Genomic DNA, 15,953 nt, shown 5'->3' with positions numbered 1-15,953 from the left:
TTTAATTCAATAGTATTTTTTATTGAAATACAAGTTAGCAATATTAACTTTATAGATACAAGTAGAGAGTATATTTATTTATTAATAATATTTGGAAATATTAACTTTTTAAATTAAAGATAATTGAATAGAATTTTTTATTATTGAAAACAAAATTATATATTTATTACTTTTAAAATAATAATTAAAACCATTTATAATTAATTACTACAATGTATATATTTATATAAATTGTTTTTTAATATAATTGAAGTTGGTTAAACATAATTTTTAGAAAAAATTTCAATAAATATTATATACGGAAGTCATGGGTATCTGACTTTTCATTAATTTTAAATGAACATTACATAATCTTAGCGTCGGGATTCTTCCCTATTTCTCTTGTTTTTCTTTTTCCTTGCTTACAAAACAAACAAAATTATATTTATCTTTATGATTATTATATATTTGTGATATTTATGTTTATGTATTCATGCATATGTAATATTGTGCAAAAAATAGAATTTGATGAGAAGTAATACGGGTGTGTCTATAAAGAGTCAATATGCTTTATTGGTCGAGGAAATGTGGTGGGGACATCATACATAACGAAGTATGGTTTATAAGTTTTACACTCTATCGATTTATGTGCAAGGTTTATAAAGATAACCCATTTCAATTACTATAGTCTTATGTCGCAGGAGGCAGGGATTAATAATGATCGATGTTGATTTAGATGGTGGTCCAAGGCATGGAATGACCATTAAAAAAATATTTAATCGTGAGGAATTTGCTTTGTCACATGTTAAAACAATTAACAAAATTAAAAGCATGATTTAAAAAAAAATGTTTTTATAAAAGAAATGAACATATGTTACCTTTTGGCTCCATTGATTTAGCAAATCATTGCAATAGCTGGCGCTGCAATTGGCTCCTTATAGGGCGTGCACTGAATTCCACGATTGACCATGGAAGAGAAATTTAGGCTCCCTAACACACTATTGGGTCCCTATAATACTAGTGATTACCCCATTACTATTGTAGTTATACCCCTTATTAATATTGTTGTGCTCCTATTGCCCACTTATTGTTATTACTGTGCCCCATAGAATCCCTCTATTGTTATTTTTGTGGCTTTATATTATTATTGTTAGGTCGGCTGGATTATATTGTGACTCCTTAGACTCCTATATATAGAAAGGAGGTTTTGTCATTTGAATCATCCAAGAATAATTGTTCATTTATGTAATGTAAAGGAGGTTGCCCCCTCGAAGAGGCTGAATTCTAAGGCGTTGATCTATCTTTTCTATCTTTTATTGAGTTGGTTTCATAACATTCGGTATTAGAGCTTTGGATTCTAGGGTTTCGCTGCTCCAAACAAGTCATCGTGGAATTTTCACTATAACTTTTTTTCTGCAATGTTTCAGAAGTTGCAAAAAAAACCCATTTGAGAAGAAATCACGCTGAACCTTAGGTACGAATTTCAGAGCTTTTCGCGCTATATTTGCGGAGATATGATCTGAGGAAGTTGGTCTTTTTGCAGACTCCTGAATTACATTCCAAATAGGTGACCTGGGGAAAATCGTCATAACGTTCTCTCTGGGGATCGGATTGAAATTTCGTAAGAAGTTACAGAAAGAGGATAGGCTTTAGTTTCTTTTATGCATTTTCCATATCCAAAGGTCGAAACAGTGACTCGTGGCACGTCGTACAAGTTCGCTCTACTGAACTAGTCTATAATCAAGTCACTGTGGGAGATTTTGCATAACTCTTCCTTAGAGAATCAAATTTGGGTCAGACTTGTGGCATTGGAAAGAGGACACAAAGGGCTACTACAGGTCACAAATTCAGAACTAGATGATTGGAAAGTACAGATATACATCAGAGGCAATATCGAGCTCCTACAAAGTGAAAAAAGGTGTGTAGATTTTCTTAAATTTTTGCTTAAGCTTGGTTTGAAAATTTATTTTGAAGGAATTCAAAGGGCATAATAGAGCATTATTATCAGTAACTGATGCCCCGAGGAAATAAAATGCAAACACCTAGTAAGGAACCTGAAAGCTCTAGCATGACTCATGAAGAAGAAGAAGAAATGCTATATGATATATCAAAATTACAAGAACAAGTGCAACAAGTGTTACTTGCACAAAAAGCAACAGAATCTAAGATGGATGGTTTGAGGAAAGATGTAGAAGCTAAGATGGATGGTTTAAAAAAATGTGTAGAAGCTAAGATGGATTGTTTAAAGAAAGGCGTAGAAACTAAAATTGATGGCATGGATGATAAGATGGAAGAATTGAAGATAAATATGAATAAGTTGCTATAAGAAATGGTCACTAAGGGTGAAAGGGTACTAAAGGAAACTCATGATGAGAACAAAAGAAATTTTAATCATGATTCCATAAACTCTAATGTTGGATCGAAGACTCACCATATTCCAAAAATAGATATGAGGAAGTTTGATGGCAAGGATCCTGCCACATGGATATTACAGATGGAGCAATTCTTCGATCTCAATAATGTGTAAAACACACAAAAGGTACGTATGACAACTTTATATTTGGAACCAAATCAGTTTGTATGGTATCAATGGCTTTGCTCTCGTAAACAATTTATCACTTGGGCAATTTTTATGGAAGAATTGATAGCACATTATGAGGATACAAAAAGCAACACTTTTTTTAGCCAATTGATAAGTCTCAAACAAAAGGGTTCAATAATGGAGCACATTGAGGAGTTCCAAAAATTGAACATAAGGGTAAAAGATATTCCAGAGGAGCATAGGATTGATGTTTTCATAGGGTCTTTAAAGGATAATATCCAACATGATGTTCGCCTTGGGAACCTGATTCATTAGAGAAGGCATTCAGGTTAGCAAGAAAAATGGAAAGCAAAATTATGGCAACCAGGAAGCATACCACTCACAACTATAAAGACGGAAGTGTTGTTGCCCCTAGTCTTCCACAACCTATAAGGTTGACACCACAACAATTGGAAGAAAAAAGAGCAAAAGGGCTTTGTTACAGTTGTGATAGCAAATACACTAAAGGTCATAAGTGTGCTGAGAAGAAATTATTCTACATAGATTGTGAAGAGGAAGAAGAAAAGGAGCAAGAAAGGTCAAAAGAAGAGGATATACTCCAAGAACAAAGCCTAGATGAAGAACAAATAAATCCAACCATATCTTTTAATGCATTGGCAGGAATTACCACTCCTCAAACCATCAAGATAGAAGGACAAATCAAGAAAAAAAAGGTAATAGTGTTGATTGATTCTAGAAGCACCCACAATTTTATTCATTATAAGGTAGCAAAAGAATTGAATTGCTTCCTATATCCAGCACCAGAGTGTCAAGTGATGATTGCAAATGGAGGAACAATAAATTGCTCTGGAAAGTGCCATAATATCAAGCTATCCATGGGAGAATATGTATTGACTAGCCCAATGCTTTCCATTCCAATGGGAGGTGTTGATGTTGTACTAGGAGTCCAATGGCTACAATCCTTGGGTACAATAGCTTTTAATTTTCAAGAACTTTTCATCAAATTTTCTACAGAAGGAAAGGAAGTTGAATTAAGGGGTATTGCAGGGAAACCAGGAAAGATAATCAGCTCTAATGGTATGACAAAGCTTCTAAAAAAGGAGCAAAGAGGTGTAATTGCACAATTATGTTCACTAGATGTTTCCACATCGGAATCATCTATTTCTCCAGATCTCCAAAAAGTCCTGGACAATCATTCCAAGGTATTTGAGACTCCCAAAGGTCTCCCACCTATGCGTGATCATGATCATGCTATTCATCTGATTCCAGGAAGTGTTCCTCCAAACATCAGGCCGTACAGATATCCCTATGTCCAAAAGAGTGAAATTGAACATATGGTTGCAGAAATGCTAGAGGCTGGTATAATTCAACCGAGTCAAAGTTCTTTCTCTGCTCCAGTAGTATTGGTGCACAAGAAGGATGGATCATGGTGCATGTGTCTGGATTATAGGGAGCTCAACAAGCTCACTATTAAAGATAAGTTCCCCATTCCTGTCATTGATGAATTACTGGATGAATTGCATGGATCAATTTACTTCACCAAGTTGGATCTTCGTTCAGGATATCATCAAATCAGAATGAAGACTGAAGACATTCTGAAAACAGCATTTAGAACTCATGAGGGTCATTATGAATTTTTGGTCATGCCTTTTGGCCTTACCAATGCACCTTCAACATTTCAAGGTTTGATGAATTCAATTTTCAAACCATTCCTTAGAAAATTTGTGTTAGTATTTTTTGATGATATACTAATCTACAACAAGTCTTGGAAGGATCATGTTGAACATGTTGACAGGGTGCTACAACTATTGGAGGAGAAACAATTATATGCAAAAAGATCCAAATGTTTCTTTGGAGTCCAAGAGGTGGAATATCTGGGTCATATTGTATCTCATGAAGGAGTTAAGGTAGACCCTAGAAAAATTAAAGCCATTAAGGAATGGAAAATCCCCACATCCATAAAGCATCTGCGAGGATTTCTCGGGTTGACAAGGTATTATCGCAAGTTTGTTAAGAATTATGGGAGAATAGCAACACCTATAACAACATTATTGAAGAAAGATGCATTTTCATGGACTCCGGAAGCAACAAAGGCCTTTGAACATCTTAAAGAGGCAATGTGCCAAGCACCAGTCTTAGCTACACCGGACTTCACAAAAACCTTTATTGTGGAATGTGATGCTTCAGGAAATGGAATTGGTGTTGTTCTAATGCAAGATGAAAGACCCATTGCTTTTGAAAGTCGTCCAATCAAGGGAAAGTTTTTAAGCAAAGCTATTTATGAAAAGGAAATGTTGGCAATACTCCATGCACTTAAGAAATGGCGACCCTACCTAATGGGAAGACACTTCAAGGTAAAAACAGATCATGATAGCCTTAAATACTTTTTAGAACAAAGATTATCCTCTGAAGAGCAACAAAAGTGGGTCACAAAGATGTTGGGTTATGACCTTGAAATCATCTACAAAAAAGGGAAGCAAAATGTGGTGGCAGATGCACTCTCAAGAAAGGATGAGGATGTGGAAGCATTGTTGTGTGCCATTTCTATTATCCAACCAGATTGGATAAACAAAGCAAGGGAGGAATGGAAGAATGATGAAGAAGTGTGGGCACTTATTCGAAAGTTACAACAAGATTCCAGTACGTCTGATACATTTAGCTGGAAAAATGATTCATTATGGTACAAAGATCGCTTATACCTCTGTAAGAATTCCCAGCTAAAACAAAAGATTCTTATGGAATTGCACACTTCTCCCTTAGGAGGGCACTCAGGATTTTTAAAAACTTACCACAGGGTTAAAAAGGAATTTTTTTGGGATGGCCTTAAATCAGATATTCAAAAGTTTGTGGCAGAATTTTTGGTTTGCCAACAAAATAAAGTTGAAACAATTAAGACACTGGGTCTATTACAACCTTTATCCATTCCAAGCCAATGTTGGGAGGAGGTTTCAATGGATTTTATCACAGGTTTACCCAAGTCTGAGGGAAAGAGTGTCATCATGGTGGTAGTTGACAGACTTACCAAGTATGCACACTTTTGTGCATTATCACATCCATTTAAAGCCAGTACAGTTTCTACTGCATTTATGGAAACAATTCAAAAGCTACATGGAAACCCAAAGATTATTGTAAGTGACAGAGATCCCATTTTCACTGGAAATTTTTGGACATAATTATTTTCTTGTCTTGGTACTCAGTTAGCTCATAGCTCATCTTATCATCCTCAATCTGATGGGAAAACTGAGATAGTAAACAAATGTTTGGAAGGATATCTTCGTTGCTTTGTATCTGATAAACAGACACAATGGGTCAAATGGTTGCCTCTAGCTGAATGGTGGTATAACACTTCCTTCCATACAACAACAAAAATGACCCCATTTACGGCACTTTATGGGTATCAACCACCATCCATCACATCATATTTAAGAAAAAATTCTAAGGTTCAGGCAGTGGAACATCACATCAAACATCAACAACAAGTCCTCCAACTCTTAAAGGATAACCTCGTGTTGGCACAGAATAGAATGAAACAACAGGCAGATCAACATCGCAGTGAAAGAAGTTTTGATGTAGGTGATTGGGTATTCCTACGGCTACAACCATATAAGCAAATGTCCCTTAAGCAAGCTAAGAAGGATAATAAATTATCACCAAAGTATTATGGTTCGTACAAGGTGTTGCAAAAGATTGGTACTATGGCATACAAATTGGAGCTTCCTGCAGCTTCTCGATTGCACCCAGTTTTCCATGTTTCATGTTTAAAGAAGGTTATAGGCGACAAGCTCCCAGTTCAAACAATATTGCCAGAACTTGACGAGGAAGGAAAAATTATATTGGAACCGGAAGCAGTCACAGAAACAAGAACTCGACAGCTACGAAATCGATCAATTTCAGAGTATCTTATCAAGTTGAAGAACTTATCCGCTAAATATTCCACATGGGAGGATGAGAATTTTATGCAGAAGTATCCAGAACTACTCAAGCGTTGAGGACAACACTTTTTTGAAGGAGAGGGGCATGTTGGGTCCCTATAATACTAGTGATTACCCCATTACTATTGTATTTATACCCCTTATTAATATTGTTGTGCTCCTATTGCCCCCATATTGTTATTATTGTGCCCCATAGAATCCCTCTATTGTTATTTTTGTGGCTTTATATTATTATTGTTAGGTTGGCTGGATTATATTGTGACTCCTTAGACTCCTATATATAGAAAGGAGGTTTTGTCATTTGAATCATCCAAGAATTGTTCATTTATGTAATGTAAAGGAGGTTGCCCCCTCGAAGAGTCTGAATTCTAAGGCGTTGATCTATCTTTTCTATCTTTTCTTGAGCTGGTTTCATAACACACACTATAGTTGTTGATAGGCATTCAAATGAAGCATCTGTTGAACATATTCCCTTGAAAATCATTCTACAATTGACCATGAAAAAGAAACTCAAGCTCCCTAACACACCATAGTCATTGATATGCATTCAAACAAAGCATATGTTGAGCATATTCCCTTGAGGTTCAATCTAGGTCATTGATTAAAAACAAAAAAAATCAACAAGTCCTCATCCACCTGAGGTTGAAATAAGAAGCCTTCAGCTAAAAATCTACTTTATATCTTAAACTTTGATTACAAGATATGTTGGGTATAAAATATCATACGATTGCAAATAATAGGAAGATGATGAGGAGAGGGGTGTCCTCTTTTCAACCATACAATTTGAATGACAAAAATAATGGTAAATTGAATTTTTTATTCTGCCACATACCAATCTGTGTGAACAATGTAAAATAATGTTTTTTCATTAATCTAAAAATATGAATATAAAAAAATATGAAATTTGATTATGAAATGTTTTTTAAAATAATATAGAATATTTCAATTATATCAAATAATTATGTGAATTATATATTTTTTTTCAAATAGTGGGAAAACCTATTATAACTCAATTGTCAAGCCAACACCGAGGACAATGATTTCTAGTTCCTATTCACCAGTGCACTCATCATTGTTTTTCAAGGAAAACCACACCACCTGGAATGACCAACTTATGGTCCATAAGGGGGCAATGTTTCACTCCTACCAAAGATGTCTGGATCTTGGGTCGTTAACCTGCTTTATCACATTTGGGGAAGGCGAGCTCTTAGTCAAGAAAAATCAGTTTTAGGGCATACTCCAAGCCCAATATGAAAATTATATTAAACATATATGTGAAGAGAATATGATAAATAATTAAAATAGATGTAATTATATTAAAAGAAAGCTATAATTATATAATATAGTAGAATGATATAACTTAAAAAAATGTTAAATTTTTAATATTATTAAAAATAATAAAAGGTTTATTTACCATTTGGATTTTTATTTTTGTTTAAAAAATATTATAATTATATGTTTTAATGGGAAAAATCATGTTTTAATGTAAATTTTGATTAGTTAAAATTTTGATTCAAAATATATGAAGACTTGACTTTTGTATGAAAAAACATCTCCACCATTAGCTTCTTGTTTGATATTTATTTTTTTATTATAATTCTATTTTATCATATTCCATCTCTTTTTAAGTATATTTGATTGTATCTTCTTCCTTATCTATATTCTCTATATTTTGAAAAATTCCATTGAACCTTTCAAAAGGAAAGTCTTGGAATGTGAACTCCTTAATTCTAATGTTAAATAAGATTGATGTAAACTTCGATAATTTGTTTTCCTTGTATGAACACTTTGGCTTCTAATTTTAAATTTTAGACTAACTAAGTTTCTCATGGTAAGGACATTGTATTGCTAAAATGAGTTATTGTTTTGTAGAGTTCAAATACTTAAGAATAATAAAGCCAAAAAGCTCAACTCAACTCTGCTACCAATCCTAAAAACCCCATTCTCAACCAAACTAAAAAATAGTTAAAAATGAACCAAACTACAAGTTGAATGAAGATAAGAAGTTGAATGAAGATAACACCTTTTAAAATACCATAAAGATATAATCACAATGTATTCTCAACCAAACAAAAAGCCAAATGAAGATAGCACCTTTTAAAATACCATAAAAATATAATCACAATGTATTTAGTGATAAGATTAACTATACCAATTAAATACAAGGTTTGATTAAACTTATCCAAATTATAAAATCAATTTTGCCGAATTTAAACGACTCCACAAATATAACTCTATCAAAATTGTAGAATAATTTTGACAAATTTAAACAACTCCTCAATTTTGATTATCAAAATTGTAAAATCAATTTTGACAAATTTAAACAACTCCACAAATATACCTCTAACTCTACTCATTAGTCAAACATAAATTGTTCCACTTTTATTCTTAGAAACCATGTTGTCATTGGTAATAATGCTTTTTTAACTAGATATGAAGTAGTAAGTGAAGTGGATAAGTGACGAGCGAAGTAATACTCTACATCATCTAAATTAAGGAGGTTTGTCACTCCCCGGATGCGGGTGCTACCTTGCCAGCTCAAGGAGAGCCACGTGCCCAGCACGGGCTGCCACGTGAAGGCTGGAGGGCTTTAATGCCTCTCGCCGCCAACACTCCAAGCCGGGAATTGCAGAGTTATTGCCTTAATGAAGGCGCTGGACGCGATGGAAGGGACGCAGAGCGCATTCAATGCGATCGAGCTGCAGAGGAATGTTGATGGGTTTAAGACGGAGGGAATGTTGGCATGCGGAGCTCAGTTCGATGTGGAATTTGCCCAGATCTCTGAGCAAAGCTGTGTTATTGCTGTTGATAGCTTGGGCGAGGCTTGCCCCTTGCTGGTTATTCCCGGTTCTTGCTTGTGTTCAATTGTGCTCTGGTGCGAGCCAATTTGGAGGGGAAAATTCTCTGGGGAGGAGCGCGGAGATAGCAGGCCCTCATCCGCTGTGGAGAAAGTTAAGGAAGCTGAAGACAGCATGGTGCGAGAGAGGATGCCTAGCAGAAGAGGAAGGAGCTCAGGGCGTGGAAATTCCTCCCGCTCACCTGCAACGGACACTCACCACCACTGTTGTTGCTGTTATTGTTATCGAAGAGTGGGAGCTTCCCCTGTTCAAGCTAGTCAGTTTATGGAGGCTGGTGGATCCAGTGATGGTGCGCCTAGACTCCCTGCGTTCGGATCAGTTATCTTCACCCTGGGTAGCTCCAGGGACAATGCCGGCATTAATGCCCACATCTCAGTGCTATTTACCAAGATCCCTGGGGAGAGTGAAGAAGGAGTGCAGCAGCTCCCTGCTGAGGAAAATCAAGAGGATGACAAAGGGAAACGGCCAATGGGGGAGTCTTCGAGTGCAGGGGGCAATTCACTGCAGGCGCCTCAGCAAGCACCTTCCCGAGCTCGCGAACCTGAACTGCCAGCCCCAGCGCATAATCCCATGGCGATGTGGGAGGGATACCCGGAAGGACAAGGCTGGGCTACAATTGTGGAAGAAGAACCAGAGGAGTAACCCCCAGCGGCACTCCCTCGTCTTTTTCGGCTGGCTCTGGGATCGCGGTTGGCTTCTGATATACTCCTCTTGTCTTATGTCTTATGTATTCGGTTATATCTCAGGTCGATACTTGTTTCTTTCTCCGTTTTGGGTCATGGCCACGGCCATTATAGTCTTTGTCTCAGGTCGATACTTGTTTCTTTCTCTGTTTTGGGTCATGGCCACGGCCATTATAGTCTTTCTGTTTTGGGTAATGCACGATGCTTATATGGACTTCTGGGTCATGTGTCATTTGAAGGATGCCCCTGCGTGGGCTTTGTCAGTACTATATGGGATCATTAGTCTTTCTGTTTTGAGTCTGTTAGAGCTGCCCACAGAGCCACTGTTGGACCTGGGCAGCCAGTCCTCCTGATTGTAAGTTTTTCCTGTACATATTAATATATAAGTAGTTAGTGTTGCTGAGAAAAAAAAAGGAGGTTTGTCACTCTTTTATGTTTCGATAGCATAAACAAATAATTACATTGAGATTGAAATTATGATTATAAATAATTACATTGAGATTGAAATTATGATTATAATTATAATTATAATTATAATTATAATTATAATGAAGTAGTTTTTAAATGTGATTTTTAAAAAAATTTGATGGATTTTTAGTCTAAATTTGAAAAAAAATTGTTGTCAATTCTTGATTTATGTTATTTAAACTGGTTTTTTAACTGTATGTATCATTCAATGTCTTCAAAAACCCCTAAGTCACTTTAATTGTTAAGTGAAACTTGTGATTTCAAGGAATCCCTACAAGATTCTAGACAAATTATATAGGGATTCAACGTCCTCAAAAAACCCTAGGGCATTGAAGAGTCCACCTATGAAACTTGTGATTGAAATGAATCCATACAAGATTTTAGACAAATTAAATCAGAAAATAAAGTGGAAAACTTTCCAAAAATTCACACTTGAAGACTACTCGAGTATAACTAAATATATTTTATATTAATGAAATTATATTTTTTATATTAAATAGATTATTAGATTACAATATTTAATCTATTTTTTAATGCCAATTTAATATTTAAAAATAAAATAGTAATATATATATGTTGGTATTATTTTCCATTATATTTTTATCACCATATAATATTAATTTTAAAGTCTACGGGGTCTTAGATAGATGGTGATCAGATATTTTGTTAAACCACTCTGTGATGTGAAGTCACTAATTCAATTCCCTATCCCAATTAAATTAATACATTAGACATAATAAACAAATATTAATTTAAAAAAATTACTTCTTACTTTTATATATATATAAAACTTACAATAATATATTTTAAATTATATATATAATGTGTATAAAAATAAAATAAATCAATAAAATATCTTTATTATATATTTTTAAATAAATAAAAAAAAAACTATTATTATTTTTTTATATTTAAAAAAAAAATATTAAGTAATACATCATTTAGAAAACATAGTTCATTATATATTTTTTAAATAGAGGAAAGGTATTTCATTTCTTGTATGAAAAATGTTTGATTAATACATCTATAAGAGATGTATTTTCATAAATGCATTACATATAAAGAGTATATGGTTGAACTATGTGCTTCATTGAAAATATGTTTAAATGGTAGAAAAACAACACATTCAAAAAGAAGATGCCATATTTGCCATACATATTCGCTGGAATTTTCGTGTGTGGTGCTCTACATCATAGATGAGTGAATACTATAATAAGAGTCTTTAAAGTTTTTAAATCTTTTGGCTTTCAAAAATAAATTACTTCGATTTCGTTTTTGATTTTTCACATATAAATTCACAATTAAAAAAATTTAAGTTTGAATTATTCCAATTTTAATTACAGTTATAATATTGATTTTTTTTAAGTATTATAGGTAGGTTTTTTTCATGAGTGATAGTGGCTGGTGTGATATTTTCTTGAATTATGATGGTGAAAATAATAAGGTCAATTTCCGAGTGACATAACTTTGCATACAAATTCTGATTGAGGTGATTCAACATCGTTGGAAAAGTATTTATGTTTAGAATAATGCTAAGGGATCCAAAGCTTATGAATAAAAATTTTCCCCTAAAAAATGTCGTTTGCCTTAAAATACTTGGACAAGGTTTCAAACCTGAACTTTCCAATTTGGGTTCAATGGGTAGAAATCGTATTCATGTTTAGAATAACGCTAAGGGATTCAAAGCTTAAGAATACAAGTTTTTCCCTTAAGAAAATGTTGTTTGATACCTTAAAATACTTTGAGAAGGTTTCAAACTTGAACTTGTCAATTTGGATTCAATTGGTAGAAATGGTCCTATGAGGAGGGTCCTCCACTTTTTTTCACTCTAAAAACATCGAATTAGATGACAACAATCAATCAAAATTTCTAATCTATATCCTTTCTTCCCTAAAAATGTTCCATCAAATTTAATATGCTTATGAAAGAACCAATAATATAATGAAACTTAAGGTGTTAACGCTAATCAATCCATTGGAGAACGACAAAGGAAACTTTTGCTTTTTTCCGAAGAACATTGAGGGGAACTAGGGATGAGTGGAGAAGTGGAGAAGGGGAACTAAGTAAAAGTATTAATGATATGGAGAAACTCAATGCAATTTAATACTAATAAGAATAACAATGAACAAAGACACTAGTGAGTTATAAATTTGTGGAGAGTATGGGTAAGAGATCAAATGGTTGAATGTAGATTTATGAGTGTAGTTCATCTTATGATCCAAATTAGAGTAAGTGGATTTTCTTTTTTTTGGATGCAGCCATATTTTAAATGTGTTAGTAGATGGATTATCTAAGTAAGTAGTTGATAATGAAGGATGTAATTTTAATCCAATTGAACTTAAAGATAAGGTTTTTTATAACTTAAATATAGTGGTTTTTCTAGATATGATATGGGATTTGAGATACATTTAAAGTTTGGTAGCTTTGTATATTATAGTTTATAACCTATTCAAAAAGACCATATTTTTTTATCTACTTCATGTGGTGGTTGGTTATTTTTGGCTTATCAAAAAAACATTGGTTAAAGATGAATATGGTGTTTCAATCAACGTGATATAAATCAAAAAATTATGAATACTTTTAAATATGATATTTTTATTATTTAAGCAAATGTCTAAGTAATTATGTGTTTTTGGACACTTACAAAACTTATAGTCAATTTTTCTTTTTTGAAGCAAAGTTTTTGTTAATTTTTTCTTAGATAGAAAAAAATATTAACTTATTAAATTAACTTAACAAAATTTGAAATTTCAAACTTTTATAATAAAATTAGTTAAATTATATATATATATATATATATATATATATAAAATTTCTTTTTAATAAGATAATATTTTTCTAGAATGTAATGAAATTTAGGGAAAATTTTAAAAGCTAATATTCATAAATGGATTAATTTTCTATGTTTTTTCAATAAAAATTTCACCAATTTCCATTTTTTTCAAATGATTCACCCAAAATTTATAGTATAAAGTTATTTTCCCTTAGAAACTGCCAAAATTTTATATAGAATTACTATATAAAATCTTTATAAATATGAAATTTTTACAAAATATCATCAAACACTTTATTTTGCATATTAGAAATTAATAAAATACACCAAAATTTTTTAAACTTTTAAATAAACTCCTATACTTAATTTTTTTTAATAATACTTAAAAATTTAAACATTAAAATCTAAAAAATATATATATTCTATCACCCTATTCTTGAAATTAAATTTTATATATAGATAAAATCTAAACATATTGAACTTCATTTTATCAGCTTTATTACTGATTTAAATGTCATTTTATCACCACTATTACCAATTGATAAGAGATCACCTATATTACCAGCTGATAATAGACAATTTCATTATCTTTCTTATCCATTAATAATCCATTTTTACGAAATTTGAAAATATAATAATAAAATTATTTAAAAAATCAGTTTAATGGTAATTGTGAATATCATATTATATTGGGTTGATTTCACAACATAAAGTGTAAACATAAGCTTCGAATCTCTTCAACGAAATCCACAGTATTAAGTCGAAAATATAAAAATGGGGAAAGTTGGAGAAACTTTAATATCATGAATTAGAGAAACTTTAATATCATGAATTAATGTAAAGAAGAGTGAAATTTGAATATATAGCTGTCGGTCACATTAAAAGGCATCATTGAGGATTTGAATATGGGTGTCAGTTAGCGTTACATGGTGCACGAAGAATATAATAATGTAAACGGTTCCAATGCTGATGTGTTATGAAAGTGGCGAATTATATAATAATATAAATGGTTGCAAGGCTGATGTGTTATGAAAGTGGCGAATTGATATAGGGTTGGAAATCTAATTTTTGAATGGTGGAATTATTATTTTTATGATAAAAATGAATTCAGCGTTATTAAAAAATTTTGGGCATCTCAAATTTTGAAATTTAACAATTCTCATCAGAATTTTCAAAAAATTTACCCAATTTTCTCAAAATCATACAAATTTTAAGATTTAACAATTCTCATCAAAATTTTCAAAAAAGTTTACCAAATTTTCTCAAAATCATACCAATTTTTTTTTATTATTGGCCCAATAAAATTATGGCCTCACTACCTGCTCTCTTTCTCGCAGCACTTCCAAGTTTACGTGGGTCCCACATTAAAGAGTAATTATGTTACTTAACTGTGCTGGGGTGTTTTTAATATACGGTCAGTTTACTTTAACTGTTATATGATTTTGGTTTTTCAAAATTCAATAATAAATCACAATTTTTCATTTTTATAAATATAATTCAAGTTTGGAATTCTCATACAGTCCCGGTTAAATTTTGAACAAAATCTAAAAAGTATACCCAAAGCAGTAAACTTTTACAGTACACTACAAATGTAAATATAGTCTAGCAGTAACTTGGTGGAGATGCTCACGACTTACAGTAAATCCCATTAAAGTTTCACAGATTTAATTGCATTCTACCATAAAAAGTTGCCGACTATACGGAGTAATTCAGAGAAATTAGAACATTTAATAATATATTTATATTTTTTATTAGATACCACGTCATGTAGTGTAAAAGCCAGCTGAAAGTGGCATGTAGAAAGCAAATTATTTTGAACGTAGGATTACATGTTTTATTGTTATTATGGATTTCGAGTAGGAGTCGCGGAGGAATTGTTTGGACGCCAAAAAGTGATTGAAATTTGGGCAATTTTTTTTTTTTTTTAATTGTAGAAGAAGTGTTTGAATCATGTTTTTGATGGTGGAAATAGATTCAGCACCATCAAAAATGTCTAAGACACCTAAATTTTTGAAGTTTAACAATTATAACTTGGATTTACAAAAATCCTTGCGCGATTTTCTCTAAATATAACTGGAATTTCCATAACTTTCCAAACAACTTCTCCATCTCGTTACACTCCGCTAAATATAACTGGAATTTCCATAACTTTCCAAACAACTTCTCCATCTGATTACACTCCGCATTTCGAGCACAACTCCCCCGAACCACTTTTAAAGTGAAGCCATAGCTTTGGATTTATTTATCGCAAACAAACGAATATAAAACGCAGCTGTTTTCTATTTACGCGAATCAAAATTTGATTCTGTCAATCTCTTTATCTTTCGTGGTTTCGAAAATAAGGTAACCTTTTTTTCAATTTTATTTTAACATAAAGCTTTCACATATATTCTTCACAAAATTCTAAAATGCATTAGATCTACGAATTTACATTGCGGTATTTGCATGGATTATCACTTTACAAAACCACGCAAATAAAATATGTAAAGCTTGAGATAAAGATAAATTGTTCGCATAAAGAAAGAAATCTTGGTTTACTATTCATATATTAAAGTTGTAAGGAATAAGTATTATTTAATCCATCAAACATGGAGGGAAGGTGTTTGGTTTGGTTGAAGCCTCTACATAGCTTCATGATAATATTATAGTTACATAACAATATTATAGTACAAGGTTGTTAAGATTGAAGTGGTGGGGAGCATTATGAGGTATATATAA

The sequence above is a fragment of the Pinus tabuliformis genome, chromosome J (genome assembly GCF_031772625.1).
Source record: "Pinus tabuliformis cultivar Carrire ecotype Pingquan chromosome J, CPIR1, whole genome shotgun sequence".
Lineage (NCBI taxonomy): Eukaryota > Viridiplantae > Streptophyta > Pinopsida > Pinales > Pinaceae > Pinus > Pinus tabuliformis.
The sequence above is the reverse complement of the archived record's forward strand: the minus strand, read 5'-3'. Positions refer to the sequence as shown.